The 14,306-nt window shown below is 41.7% G+C and overlaps 1 protein-coding gene and 1 non-coding gene across 2 annotated transcripts in view; both read left to right on the top strand.

Moving 5' to 3' along the window:
• The first annotated feature begins 783 nt into the window (after positions 1-783).
• On the top strand, positions 784-855 carry trnae-uuc. Its single transcript has one exon. It is a non-coding gene; the product is annotated as a tRNA-Glu (tRNA).
• Positions 856-1,139: 284 nt separating this feature from the next.
• Positions 1,140-14,306, top strand: part of LOC112256385 (ETS-related transcription factor Elf-1) — an 83,048-nt gene continuing 69,881 nt past the window's right edge. Inside the window, exon 1 of the mRNA XM_024429601.2 lies at positions 1,140-1,656. The gene's annotated coding sequence lies outside the window, so the exon portion shown is untranslated. The remainder of the gene's footprint in view (positions 1,657-14,306) is intronic.

The following is a 14,306-nucleotide window of genomic DNA, read 5'->3' as shown; positions in this document are numbered from 1 at the left end:
ATTGCCTGGTAGTAGGTGCCAGGTGCACCGGTTTTTGTCAAGCACTGCAACCCTGCTGGGTTTTTCAGCTTAACTGTTAAGTATCAAGTGTATCAAGAATGCTCCACCAATGGGAAGCATTGGAGTCGTCATGGGCCAGCATCCTTGTGGAACGCTTTCGACACCTTGTAGAGTCCATACCCAAACGAATTGAGGCTTTTCTGAGGGAAAAGAGGGAAGGTGTTCTTTATGTTTTGTACACTCAGTGTATATCTAAAGGAATTTATGTAATATTGTTGACATGAGTAAAAATACTATTCGAATTTTCATTATAATATGGCATTGCTGTTATGAAATTCCTTTTTACTTCTCAACCACTTGGTAAAGCTCTGTAATTTCCAAAATAATCAAACTGGGAAAAGAAACAAATGGAAGTTCTTATTTGACTTGTAAGTAGTATGATTTTAAGAGAGGGGGGGAGGGTTATTTGCTCAATGGCAAGCACGTCCAAAGGGAAGCAATAAACATCGTTGGAAAGCAGTTTGACACTTTTTCCCCCAGTGCATGACACAAGTTACACGAAGTCGACACTAGGTGGGGGTGGATTGCCATGAATAGCAGAAATGTGTTAAATTCAGGCTTTAAAACAAATACAGTCTATCTGTAATAATCTAGAAAATAATCATGGAATGGAGGAGGGCTCGTGTAGAAGGGCCAGCCAACCGTAACTGAAATGTGTGAAAGCCATACAAAAAACGATCCCCATAGATTTGAGATATAGTTGAGTGCTGTGAATACATCGGTTCCCATATGGTCTAGCGGTTAGGATTCCTGGTTTTCACCCAGGCGGCCCGGGTTCGACTCCCGGTATGGGAATGCAATGTTTTAATATTGTCGCGAACTTGCAATTGTTTCGCAGCACCGATGTGCTGCTAATAGCCTTTCTGATGAAGTCTGAAATGTATCTTACTGTTCAACTGGACAACCCATAGAAACCTATCCACACGGTCATATTTATAACATAAAGTAAATTTCTAAAATAGGCAATGTACCAAAACTGCGATCCCTTAAGTGGGCGGGTTTGAAAGTGTAGCCAGGACTGTTTATACCACACCGGACAGTGTGCATTTGGTTTCAATGTATCAACGTGATCCACATCCTTGAAGTTGTATATTCAATGCATTTTTTGTTCGTGATTGTAAATCTAGTTAGTGTTAAAACAATCTGTTAAAGATAATGATTAAGATTGCATTCCAGTTAAAAGTCCGATACGTAGTTTATTCTAGCCTATCCCAGTAAGTTTCTCAGTATGAGTAACCAACATTACATTATTTTTCACAACATCCTGTTTTTTTTTTCAACCGAATCCCTAATGCTGGCCAATCATTTCTTAGGGAAAATGTGACTGCTAGGAATTCCCCACGCATCGGTTTTCGGTAAGAAAAAAAATAAGAAAATTAACAGTGTAACCTTATGTCAGCCACGCGAACGTAGTGAAAGTAGAGTTGGCATATTTACTGTACTGATAATGTCGAGCTTCATCTCACAAATGGGATTATTTTTTGGGGATAATAACAAGATGCTGATAAGTGCCTACTGAAGATATTATGCTACTGGACGATTTTGATGAAGACATTGTCATTTTAAATGTCTGACACTATAAAATAAGGATTTAAGGTGAGTCTTTGCAATTCGATTTGCTAATGATGTACTTCTAATTTGTTTTTGTTTTTTACGTTGTCTTGACTATTAGTCTGGAATGTGTATGAAACAGTTGTGTTACCCCCGCGCAAGCAGTCCTTTTCATATCGTAGAATGCTCTCCCATTCAATAAATGTATGGATTGAGTGCATTTGATATTTTTCTTTCATTCATTTCTATATAGCCTACATACCGCATTTAACTCCACAACAAATAAAATACAAGTTATTTGCTGTACTGCATCTATTCACCTTGTAGACTAGAACAAATATGGACTACTTTCATTTCTTAAATTCAAAAGAGTTCTATACACAATGTTCTGCCACTGACCCACATTACTGAACATTTGACATGAAAAATCACAGAGATGTATGACCCACTGCTCTGGTTTATTAACCCTCCTATTGAGAAGCCGTGTCATTGTGTGATACACCCTTAGAAAAAAAGGTGCTATATAGAACCTAAATGGGTTCTTTGGCTGTCCCCATAGAAGAACCCTTTGAAGAACCCTTTTTGGTTCCAGGTAGAACCATTTTGGGTGCCATGTGAACCCTTTCCACAGAGGGTCCTACCTTTCCAAAAAAGGTACTCCCTGGAAACAAAAAGGGTTCTTCTATGGGGACAGCCAAATAACCATTTTGGAAAAGTTTTTTTTCTAAGAGTGTACCATGCCTTCCATGTGACAGGGGTGCTGTGTGGTAAATGTGAGAGGCTGTTGTGTGCTGCTGACAGAGCTAGCCTGTCTGCAGTGTCTCTAGGTTCCAGTTGCCATTTGTGCTTCATGGGAGTGTGAGGGATCAATTATACAGCCCTGAAAGCAATAGATTGTTAATGTTTTATCTGTTAAGTAAAGAGGAGTTCAACTGCACCCTACTGTTGCAGCCTCCACAGGTATTAGATGTCACATTAATAAGCATACCCAATATCTCTTCAGTCTCTGAATATACTATTGGAGAATATTCTGTATCATTGCACCAGTGCTTGTATTTCCCTCTGATTTGTAGAAATGACAAATGGTACCATTACCAATGTTCTGCTGCTCTATCATGAAGTTGGCCTTTTAGTTCAAGAGGTTGAGAAAGACCCCCTGCTCTTTATTGGGCACTTGTATGAACCATGTCTACTCATCATGTTCATCTAACATGTTCATCAGTTAAGATATTCTTATTTTCATGTAATTAACTACTTCCAACTGCCAGAAAAATGTGATGGCTTGGATCTACACTAAACTGTGTTTTCTCAAATGACCTGATCTCCTCAACCCATCTGTGGTCAATATAAACGTTTGCCAGATGTTTACATTTTTGGTTTAAGATGCTGGCCTTGTGGGACTTTGCGAGCTGAGAAATCTCCGTGCCTACTGTTGTCCGGAGAAAAGTAGGGGCGAGACCGGGGAATACTTGTGCTCTCCTTATTTGGAGGGTTTAGGGAGATGTTTGCGCGACTCAGCTCAGCCCGTCAGCAACAGAGATCAGCTGGTCCTGCTGACCCCCACTCCTCCTCCACTGTCCACCCACCCCCACCTCTCCCCCCGCAACACAGCCCGCCTATCCCAGAGGCCCAGTAGATAATTGGAAATCTCAGTCTTCTGAAACCAATTATCCCCTAACAAGAGCCTCTAAATATACTCGTCTGCAGTGTAGTGGTCTCTTGCATATGTTTCAAGCCCCAGACTCCATGCATAGTTTTAAAAAAAAATCCCATGGTGCCCGCCTCACTGCACACTTCCCACCCTCTTTCCCTCCTTCCCTCTCTCTCTTGGTCTCGACAGTCATGTGCATTAATGACCCTGCCTTCTCCGCCTTTGAACTTTGTTGCTGGAGGGATTTCTCCCTCACAAAGGGAATTTGAGGTAGTAACCTCCCTTTCATGAGACAAGGCCTGGATTAACATGATGGAGTATGAGAACAGGCCAGGCATCAGGTTTCAGTTAATAGTCCGTTTATGCACACTGACTGGGAACACTAGCCTATGCCTATCTGGGGCTAGTAACATGCCTGGTACTTATCGCGTGACCGTGATGTCACCATCAGCAGGGCACAGCAGCCAGAGCAGCTGAGGATTGTGACTGGGTGACGAAGACTGCAGACAATGGGAGAGCTGTTCTCATTTGTGCTTCATAATATTGACGGCTGCTATCAATGTCCTGGCCTCAGTCTTGAGTCTTTTCTAACTGGCCAAGAGCTGCCCTAATGAGCTCTTGGATCTGCCCTTGGCTCTTTGTGTACCTCCGACCAAATCTTCGGCTACCCAAGAGGAAACACAGGTGAAAAAAAGCAGGAGAGTGGGCATCTTGGTGAGTCTAAGGTGATGTGAAAATCAGCCAACACTTCCCTCCATACTATTGGCCATTGTACAGTCACTTGATAATAAAATGGATGACCTCTGATTGTGGATTTGCTGTCAACGGGACTCTCATAACTGCAATACTCTCTGTTTTTCTGAAACATGGCTTTCGGACAAGATACCCCCCATGGCTACCCAACGCAATGGATTCTCCATTCACCAAGCGGACAGGACATTGGATTCAGGGAAAACCAGAGGGAAAGGGCTATGTTTCTGCATCAACAGCAAATGGTGTGCAGTGGAAGTCTCAACCTATTGTTCACCTGTCTTGGAATACCATATGGTCAAATGCAGACCCGTCTACCTCCCAAGAGAGTTTGAATCTGTTATCGTGACTGCTCCACCTCAGGACAACAAGCTGACACTTGACAAATGGTACAAGGCTATAAACAAGCAGGAAATCATGCACCCAGATATTACTTTTCTTATTGCCGGTGATTAAAATTCAGCGCCACTAAAACACGTGATGCCCAACTTCTAGCAACACGTCTCCTTTGTCACTAGGGCCAATAAAGTCCTAAACCACTGTTACTCAACCCACAAGCAAGCATACAAGCCCCCACCCACTTCCCCCCTTCGGCAAATCAGATCATGATTCCATACTCATGCTTCCTGTTTACAAACAGAATCTCATACAGGAAGTACCCGTGACAAACTGCTTAGAAAAATGGTCTACCGTATCAGAGGCTATGCTGCTGGACTGCTTTGCTAGTGCTGACTGGAATATGTTCTATGACTCTGCCGATAACATTGACGAGCTAACCACCTCCGCAACCAGCTTCATCAGGAATTGCATCGCCGACATCATCCCCACGGTGAAGGTTCGCTGCTTCCCCAATCAAAAGCCCTGTATTAACACAGAGGTCTGTGCTAAGCTAAAGGACAGAGCTACCACTTACAGGGCTATCACAGCCAACCCTGAGGCTATGGCCAAGAAGACGTACATGAAGTCCTGCTACGACCTCCACAAAGCCATCAAACAGGCAAACAACAATATCGTAACAAGGTGCAATCTTATTATACTGGCTCTGACACTCAGTGCATGTAGCAGGGGCTACAGTACATTATGGACTATAAAGGAAGCCGAGATCTGTCCAACAATGCCTCTCTACCAGACAAACCAGTTGCCTTTTATGCACGCTTTGACAACAACAACACAGAGACCTGCATTAGGGCCCCTGTAGATCCTGAGGACTGGGTGATCTCTCTCTCCAAGGCTGACGTGAGTAATGTCTTTAAATGGGTCAATACTCGTAAGATGGTTTCCAGGGCATGTCCTCAGGGCATGTGCAGACCAGCTGCCAGGCATCTTCACTGACATTTTCAACCTCTCATTGTCCAAGTCTGTAATCCCCACATGTTTCAAGCTGACTAGCATCATTCCTGTTCCCAAAAACTCTAAGGCATCCTGTCACATTGACTACCGCCCTGTAACATTCACATTTGTAATAATGAAGTGCTTTTAAAGGCTGGTCATGGCACACATCAACTCTATCATCCCATGTACCCTGGACCCACTCCAATTTTCATACCGCCCCAACAGATCCACAGACGACGCAATCCCAATTGCACTCCACACTGCCCACTCCCACCCAGAAAAGAGGAATAGCTATGTGAGGATGCCGTTCATCAACTACAGCTCAGCATTCAACACCATCGTGCCCTCCAAGCTCGTCACCAAGCCCTGGGATTGAACACCACTCTGCAACTGGATCTTGGACTTCCTGATGGGCCGACCCCAGGTGGTAAGAGTAGGGCACAACACTTCCGCCATGCTGACCCTCAACATGGGAGCCCCCCAGGAATGTGTGCTTAGCCCCCTCCTGTACTCCCTGTTCACTCACAACTGTGTGGCCATCCAAGACATACATGCCAGGTGGTGTCTGAGAAAGGCTCAAAAAAATTGCCAAAAACCCCAGCCACCCAAGAGAAGGAATGTTCTCCATGTTCCCATCCAGCATGCGGTACCGTATTAAAGCACCATTGAAGCACCACTAGAGCCTTACAATGGACAGATAGCTTGTGTAGTGGCCTTGAGAGAGACAGGTGAGTGAATGAAAGGATTCTTGTGTTTGTCATATGCATTTTGGTCAGGGTTCAAGCCAGATGATGTAGGAAACATATGCTCTATCACATCCTCTGAAAAAGCATTACATTAGAAGTCCCTGTAATGTCTCTGAGATGCCTGGTTTGGAGTCTTCTTTCCAATCTAGTCTAGTGATCAGTCTCTCTGAGGTAAATTAGTGTCATTTGACACCTCTTAGGTAATCACAAGGTAGCAATGTTTAATGTGTCTCTGACTATGGGTAATTCCACATTAACAGAATGGCCATGACGGTCATTCTGACAGTTGATATTTCAATTGTATAAATATTCCATAATAAATAATACATTTCTAAATGAATGCATTTATGTTAAAATAGGTAATAAGAAACCTCAGGACACCAAATGCAAATTGTAATCAGTCAGAAAATGTATTGAATGATCCAGAAACGCATAGACTGTAAATACTAAAATAAGATGATAGTCTATTTTCTGACTGTAAGACAACAGTTGCCAAACTACACCTACATTATATTGAAACTAATTTCACATATAATAATATATATAGCCTAAAGACAAGATGAAATTTACTATAGTCTGATGGGTGACAATATTATCAATCGTCGAATAGAGAATGTTGTGACTGATGACCTGTGCAGCGTGCATTGACAGCGTGCATTGACAGCGTGCATTGTCAAAGAGGAAAGGAGCTTACCAAATAGCACTTCTTCCATATCATCCTACAGAAGTCCATGCAGATGTTTTGATTGCTATACCCTATCAGAAAGAGCAGATTCCGATGTTTCTAATGAACCTATTTTTGCCAAACAACTGTACAAATTGCGAGGATGTCTCTGTTTCAAAATATTACTTTTTCCTAGAATAACCGGGGCTCCATGCATTCCTCATATGAGTAGGCTACCGGTGAAAATCAGCAATAGCCATTTGGGATATTCAAATATATTCTTACTGAAAAACATGTGTCTTGACTGTGGCAGGGCCTGGGATGAACTAAACGAACAAGTTGATTTAATTGGCATGGCACAGCCATAGATTGGCATGGTGTAGCCATAGCCATGTCTGCCAAGCACAGATAAATACAACTGAAAACATGCTATTCTGTTCTTTTGAAGTTAATAAACATGTATCATGTTTATTTATGACCTTCCTGAATGAAATATTAATGGATTTATTTGTGATTGTATATATTAACACTAACTAATTTCAAACATATAACAATAGATTAAATAAATGAAGTATGATGGGGGAGAAAAGGGGAGAATGGGTGAGTTGATGAGTGAGGGATTCGTAATTCTGTAATCACCAATAGTGAATGAAGAACAGGGAGGGCCATTCTATTGTATTGATCCATTCTAATTCTAATCTTAAAATGGTATGTACCCTGTATCAGTCCACCGAATCAAAGCAGTTTTATTAGTCTACTTGGAGTAGGCTACACAGTGAGAACGTGCATAATTTACAATGGTAAGACCAAGACAAATGGATGGCGGGGAAGAAATGGACCGTATCTGATGATGATTATTCAGATTCATGCTGAACGGCTTTCCATATCTGGGAAAGGATCCATAATCGGGCAGCAGGTGAGCGAGTGTTGGATAATGTTTTTGATCAGGAGGCACGGCTATACTAGGTGAAAGGAGGAACTTGCCGCTGGCCTGTTGCTGTGTTCTACAATATGCTTGACTTGGCTGCTATCAACAAACACATATTGTTCAAGCAGTGCATGAACAACACCCATGAGAGGGAGAGACGTCACCATGAGTCTGGCACACGGGCTACGTGAGAGACATATGAGGGCCAAGGCAGCAGCAAAGATTCCAAAGAGCCATTGCGCGAGCCAAATTGCACACAGCTCCCGGGGAGGAGAAGCTGCAAGTTGATCAGATTAACTCGGAAACAGAACCTGGACACTTGCTTCCGCTGCAAGCGACTTGTGTGGGGGAAGTGTAGCAATCAAGTGAAAGTGACAAAGATTTGTGGTGACTGTTCGGACAAGGGATAACAGCGAAATGAGATCCAACCGCACACAATACTTTAAGCACAAGCAAGGCCACAAATAATGTGTCCAATAACTGACAATAATATGCTATTTTTGACCACAGTTACAGTATATAGACACATATTCATTATAATGCCAATATTCTTTTTGTGCTGATTTTCTCTATTCACAAGCACGCTTGGCACCTATACTGATATTTAGGCTACTAGTATTTTCAGATATTTTCTTAGTTGACAGCACGTGTCTTGCGGTTTGGGTATTTTCATTTGTTTTGTCAGTAGAAAAATAAGCTTTTACTTTGTTTCAATGCACAAGCTTTCTGCTTCATAGTTGTTACAAAGGCACTCCACGAATGAAATAGATTTTATACTTGGAAAGCAATGGCTTTTTTTCTGGCCACTCTTCCGTAAAACCCAGCTCTGCGGAGTGTATGGCTTAAAGTGGTCCTATGGACAGATACTTCAATCGCCGCTGTGGAGCGTTGCAGCTTCTTCAGGGTTATCTTTGGTCTCTTGGATTAATGCTCACCTTTCCTGATCCGTGAGTTTTGGTGGGCGCCCCTCTCTTGGCAGGTTTGTTGTGGTGCAATATTCTTTCAATTTTTTATTAATGGTGTTCCTTGGGATGTTCAAAGTTTCTGATACTTTTTTATAACCCAACCCTGATCTGTACTTCTCCACAACTTTGTCCCTGACCTGTTTGAGGAGCTCCTTGGTCTTCATGGTGCCGCTTGCTTGGTGGTGCCGCTTGCTTTGTGGTGTTGCAAACCTCTGGGGCCTTTCAGAACAGGTGTTTATATACTGAGATCATGTGACACTTAGATTGCACACAGGTGGACTTTATTTAGCTAATTATGTGACTTCTGAAGGTAATTGGTTGCACCAGATCTAATTTAGGTGCTTCATAGCAAAGGCGGTGAATACATATGCATGCACCACTTTCCCGTTTTTCTTTTTTAGATTTTTTTGAAACAAGTTATTTTTTAAATTTCACTTCACCAATTTGGACTATTTTTTGAATGTCCATTACATGAAATCCAAATAAAAATAAATGTAAGGTACACCTGGGTGGTGCAGTGGTCTAAGGCACTGCATCACAGTGCTAGCTATGCCACCAGAGACTCTGGGTTCTAGCCCAGGCTCAAAAGGGGGTCCTATGAGTCCAGGCTTATTTTCTAGATAAATGTAATTATTTGATAGGTGCCTATTGGTAGGCCTGGCTATTCTACTGTTAAATATGCATAAGGTCATTTTGACCATAATGGCTCTTTGTGGATGAAATTCTCAGAATTCTTTTGTCTTTTATGATATTTCTCAGAAAGTACTACTAGAATGTAAAATACTCGTATTTAGGAAAAGTCAGAGACAGGTGGGTTCAAGTTTTTTATTGAAATTAAGTTATTGAAATTACAATATTGAAAATGGTCAGATTGACCATTTTTGGCAGTTCTAGTGTTAACAGAATGTCTGACTCATATTTTTCTCTTTTAAATGTATGCCAAACAAAAAACAATGATTGCAAAGTTAAACAAACAATACAACTCTATGTACAAGGATGATTTTGAACAATTTCCACTGAAAATTTGACCGTGGTCACCAAGATATAACTGTTTTGGGGCACACATTTTCTCCTCTCCTCAGCTCCTGACCGCCATAGAAATGGAATGAATAGACCGGGCATCCCCATTCAAGTCAATGATGTCATAATGGGTGGACTGGCTGTCATAGCGAGTGTACCCATAGGAGCAAAGCAAGAAGTTAAAGCACCACAGGAAATGTACCCATCAGTATGTGCTGTGATTTGTGAACTGACATTACAAAAAATACATTCCATTTAATTTGAATGAATATTCTACAGTTCAGCAAAGAGAAACAGAGTTTCATCACGTTGTTAAGAGTCCAAGGTACGGAAGAAACTCACTCAACCATACAAATGCCCTGTCTTCAGTCAGCTGTTCGTCCCACACAAAAACAGTCATGACGGTTATTTTATTTTCATGATGGTCTTCATCCATAATGGTCTGTGACATGCTAATTGTGCCTGCCCTAAAGATATTTCATGGTGGCTCCCCCTATTTTTTGTTGGAAGACAGTAGGGAACTTGCTCTGTAAAGTTCCTTAGTTCACTGTGAGTTTGTTTCAACAACCGAGGCTCTGTCACCTGAGTTTCACGTCCTCTGATATATCCGTTCGATCACTAGGCAGCGCTACGGCCAAGCGGCCGACGTGACGTCAAAGAGAAAGGGGAGCCAGGGGAAATTCCACCTGTAACCCCATCCCGCCTGCATGCTGCCTCTCACAATGTGAAGCATGTGACTCCAGTCCAAACTATACACATGGACTCCATGTCTCCATACATACTTACTGTCATTTGTAATGTCATCATGTTAACCTCGGTTTTGATGTCTTGTAAACTACATAACTTGTCTTGTTTTCCCCCAAGAACTTAAGAGGTCATAGATTTTAGACTCTGTGTTCCCTTTTCTCTAGAGGCGGCCTTGAACAACTGAAAACAAGCTCCAAAGCGCAACAATGCAATGTCTCAGTAGGTTTAACTAACAATATATCGTTTTTCTTCCCATGACCCATATAGGCTATTACTCAGTTATTACGCTGTTGCAATGGTATGGTGGCAAAAGATGACCAACCACTAGAGATTGACAATCAGGCTGGACTGACCCAGAGGTTTTGTTGCCATCTCGATTTTTGCGTGGGCAAAATCACCGGGGAAGCCAGAAAAAGGCACATTACATCCTATGTCTTTTGATAATTGCATTGTTTGCTCTATAACCTGTTAGTTCGTATGCCTTGACACCTCGATATATAGGCCTAAGGCAGATACAATAAGAAGACAGTGGCAGAATAAATTCAACCACACTTTTGTTTCATCACAAAACCGGAGAGCAACATCTGTCCAGTGAAGTCCACAAAACATATCGCATGTAACAAACAGTTACATGACCTAGAGCATGGTCAGGCAAGTTAATATGTTTCTGACATTTTCGGACGACAAAACAACTCTTCATTTAGATCCACGGAGAGTTACCACAAGTCGCAAAGAAAACAGGTGATGCCTCCACTATTCCAGCACCATTTCAACAAGATCTAATCACTTATGCTTATTGTTATACAGTGACAACTAAAAGATACCAACAATTATTTAGTCCAATCAAAGTAAGCTAAATATGTGGCTGTCGATCGTGCTGATTTATGTGTGTATGTACAGTTGAAGTCGGAAGTTTACATACACCTTAGCCAAATACATTTAAACTCAGTTTTTCCTGACATTTAATCCTTGTAAAAATCCCCTGTCTTAGGTCAGTTAGGATCACAACTTTATTTTAAGAATGTGAAATGTCAGAATAATAGTAGAGAGAATTATTTATTTAAGCTTTGATATCTTTCATCATATTCCCAGTGGGTCAGAAGTTTACATACACTCAATTAGTATTTGGTAGCATTGCCTTTTAATTGTTTAACTTGGGTCAAACATTTTGGGTAGCCTTCCACAAGCTTTCCACAATACGTTGAGTGAATTTTGGCCAATTCCTCCTTGACAGAGCTGGTGTAACTGAGTCAGGTTTGTAGGCCTCCTTGCTCGCACATGCTTTTTTTGTTCTGCCCACACCTTTTCTATAGGATTGAGGTCAGGGCTTTGTGTTGGCCACTCCATTACCTTGACTTTGTTGTTCTTAAACCATTTTGCTACAACTTTGGAAGTATGCTTGGGGTCATTGTCTATTTGGAAGACCCATTTGCGACCAAGCTTTAACATCCTGCCTGATGTCTTGATGTTGCTTCAACATCTGTGAAGTGCACCAGTAACTCCTGCAGCAAAGCACTCCTACAACATGATGCTGCCACCCCCGTGCTTCACGGTTGGGAGTGTGTTCTTCGGCCTGCAAGCCTCCCCCTTTGTCCTCCAAACATAATAATGGTCATTATGGCCAAAAAGTTCTATTGTTGTTTCATCAGACCAGAGGACATTTTTCCAGAAAGTACGATCTTTGTCCCCATGTGCAGTTGCAAATCGTAGTCTGGCTTTTTTATGGCTGTTTTGGAGAACTGGCTTCTTCCTTGCTGAGCGGCCTTTCAGGTTATGTCGATATAGGACTTGTTTTACTGTGGATATAGATACTTTGTACCTGTTTCCTCCAGCATCTTCACATGGTCCTTTGCTGTTGTTCTGGGATTGATTTACACTTTTCGCACCAAAGTACGTTCATCTCTAGGAAACAGAACGTGCCTCCTTCCTAAGAGATATGACGGCTGTGTGGTCCCATGGTGTTTATACTTGCGTACTATTGTTTGTACAGATGAACGTGGTACCTTCAGGAGTTTGGAAATTTCTCCCAAGGATGAACCAAACTTGTGGAGGTCTTGGCTGATTTCTTTTGATTTTCCCATGATGTCAAGCAAAGAGGCACTGAGTTTGAAGGTAGGCCTTGAAATACATCCACAAGTACACCTCCAATTGACTCAAATTAAGTCAATTAGCCCATCAGAAGCTTCTAAAGCCATGACATAATTTTCTGGAATTTTTCAAGCTGTTTAAAGGCACAGTTTTCTTAGTGTATGTAAGCTTCTGACCCACTCGAATTGTGATACAAGTGAAATAACTGAAATAATCTGTCTGTAAACAATTGTTGGAAAAATGACTTGTGTCATGCACAAAAGTAGATGTCCTAACCGACTTTCCAAAACTATAGTTTGTTAACAAGAAATTTGTGGAGTGGTTGAAAAAGGAGTTTTAATGACTCCAACCTAAGTGTATGTAAACTTCAGACTTCACCTGTATGTGTGTGCGTGTCAGTAGAAACGCCAATGCCATCTTCCTCTTTCATGTTGCCTAAATGGTCTATGACTCTGTCATACAGTACATGCATTTCGTTTTTGTTGTCCTATGCTACCTGGCCAAGACGTTTGCTCGCTAGCTTAATTTCCTTTCATGGGCAACGATGCGCCAGGCCAGCTAGTTAACGTTAGCCTAATGTTACTACATCTGTTGAACTTCCATCCTCTCAGGCCATGGCCACAATATATGAATTTATGGTTCGATCAGAATTGCCATTATAATCATTGGCCAATACGGAGAATTAAGTAAAACCACAAATCCATATCCCTATCAAAGGATAATTTAGGAAAGGGCTACTGGAGGACAACAACACAACGAGATGCAACAATTCAAGTTTTCTGTCAATGACGTTTGGCTTGTAATCAATGTGATTGATGTGAAGCCAAATCCAAACTGGCTTCCCTTTACACTTTTTTGTTGTTGTGCCAGGGCCATTCACAGCTGAGCTCACTCAGTTTAGCTCAACGCTGATTGGCTATTATTGTATTTTTTAAATTATCAAGGGAGGCCAAATGCTCGCTGGCTACCCTTGCATTCAGTGCTACAGGTGGCAACAATCTCATGCGCTTTTTGACCAGACAGCATAGATGGGCGCTGTTTCATTCGCTTGGATGCTTTCTCCGGTGAGATACATTCAGCCTCTTGTGAATTGAAGGACATTTATGAAACACATAAATATGAAAGATACAAAATAAAAATACAATTCGAGGAAACCTGGCTTCCCTTGGCATCCATGAATACACGCCACTGTTTTACACTATTTGATTCGTGCAAATTCAAGGTAGAACCACTCAGCCCGTTACTTTTTTGTTGATACTGATGTGATCAACGCATAGGTAGCTTGGGTATTTTTAGTCAATGTAGCAGGCACAGTGTGTATCCGATGCTTGATTAGATTGGGGGGTTGCTGGGTGGTGGTTTGACTACTAGGGTGATCCTCAAGCAACAGCCAGCTAAACTAACAAAATTAATAGCAGTGGCGGCTCCTCAGAGGAGGAAGGGGAGGATCATCCTCCTCTGGGAATTTCATAAAAATACAAATATTTTTTAAATATTTATTTTTAGATACAACTATACTAAGTATATTCACGTCACCAATAATTGATTAAAACACTATTTTGCAATGAAGGTCTACAGTAGCCTCAACATCACTCTGTAGGGTAGCAGCATGGTTTAGCCGGAGGACAGCTAGTCTCTGAGTACATTGCCTTCAATACAAAACCAAGGAGGCTCATGGTTCTCACCCCCTTCCATAGACTCACACAGTAATTATGACAACTTTCGGAGGACATCCTCCAACCTATCAGTGCTCTTGCAGCATGAGCTTACATATTGTACACACAATCAAAGGATCAGAGAATGA

Source organism: Oncorhynchus tshawytscha, linkage group LG08, assembly GCF_018296145.1.
Source record: "Oncorhynchus tshawytscha isolate Ot180627B linkage group LG08, Otsh_v2.0, whole genome shotgun sequence".
Lineage (NCBI taxonomy): Eukaryota > Metazoa > Chordata > Actinopteri > Salmoniformes > Salmonidae > Oncorhynchus > Oncorhynchus tshawytscha.
This window is presented reverse-complemented; position numbering and strand designations above follow the sequence as displayed.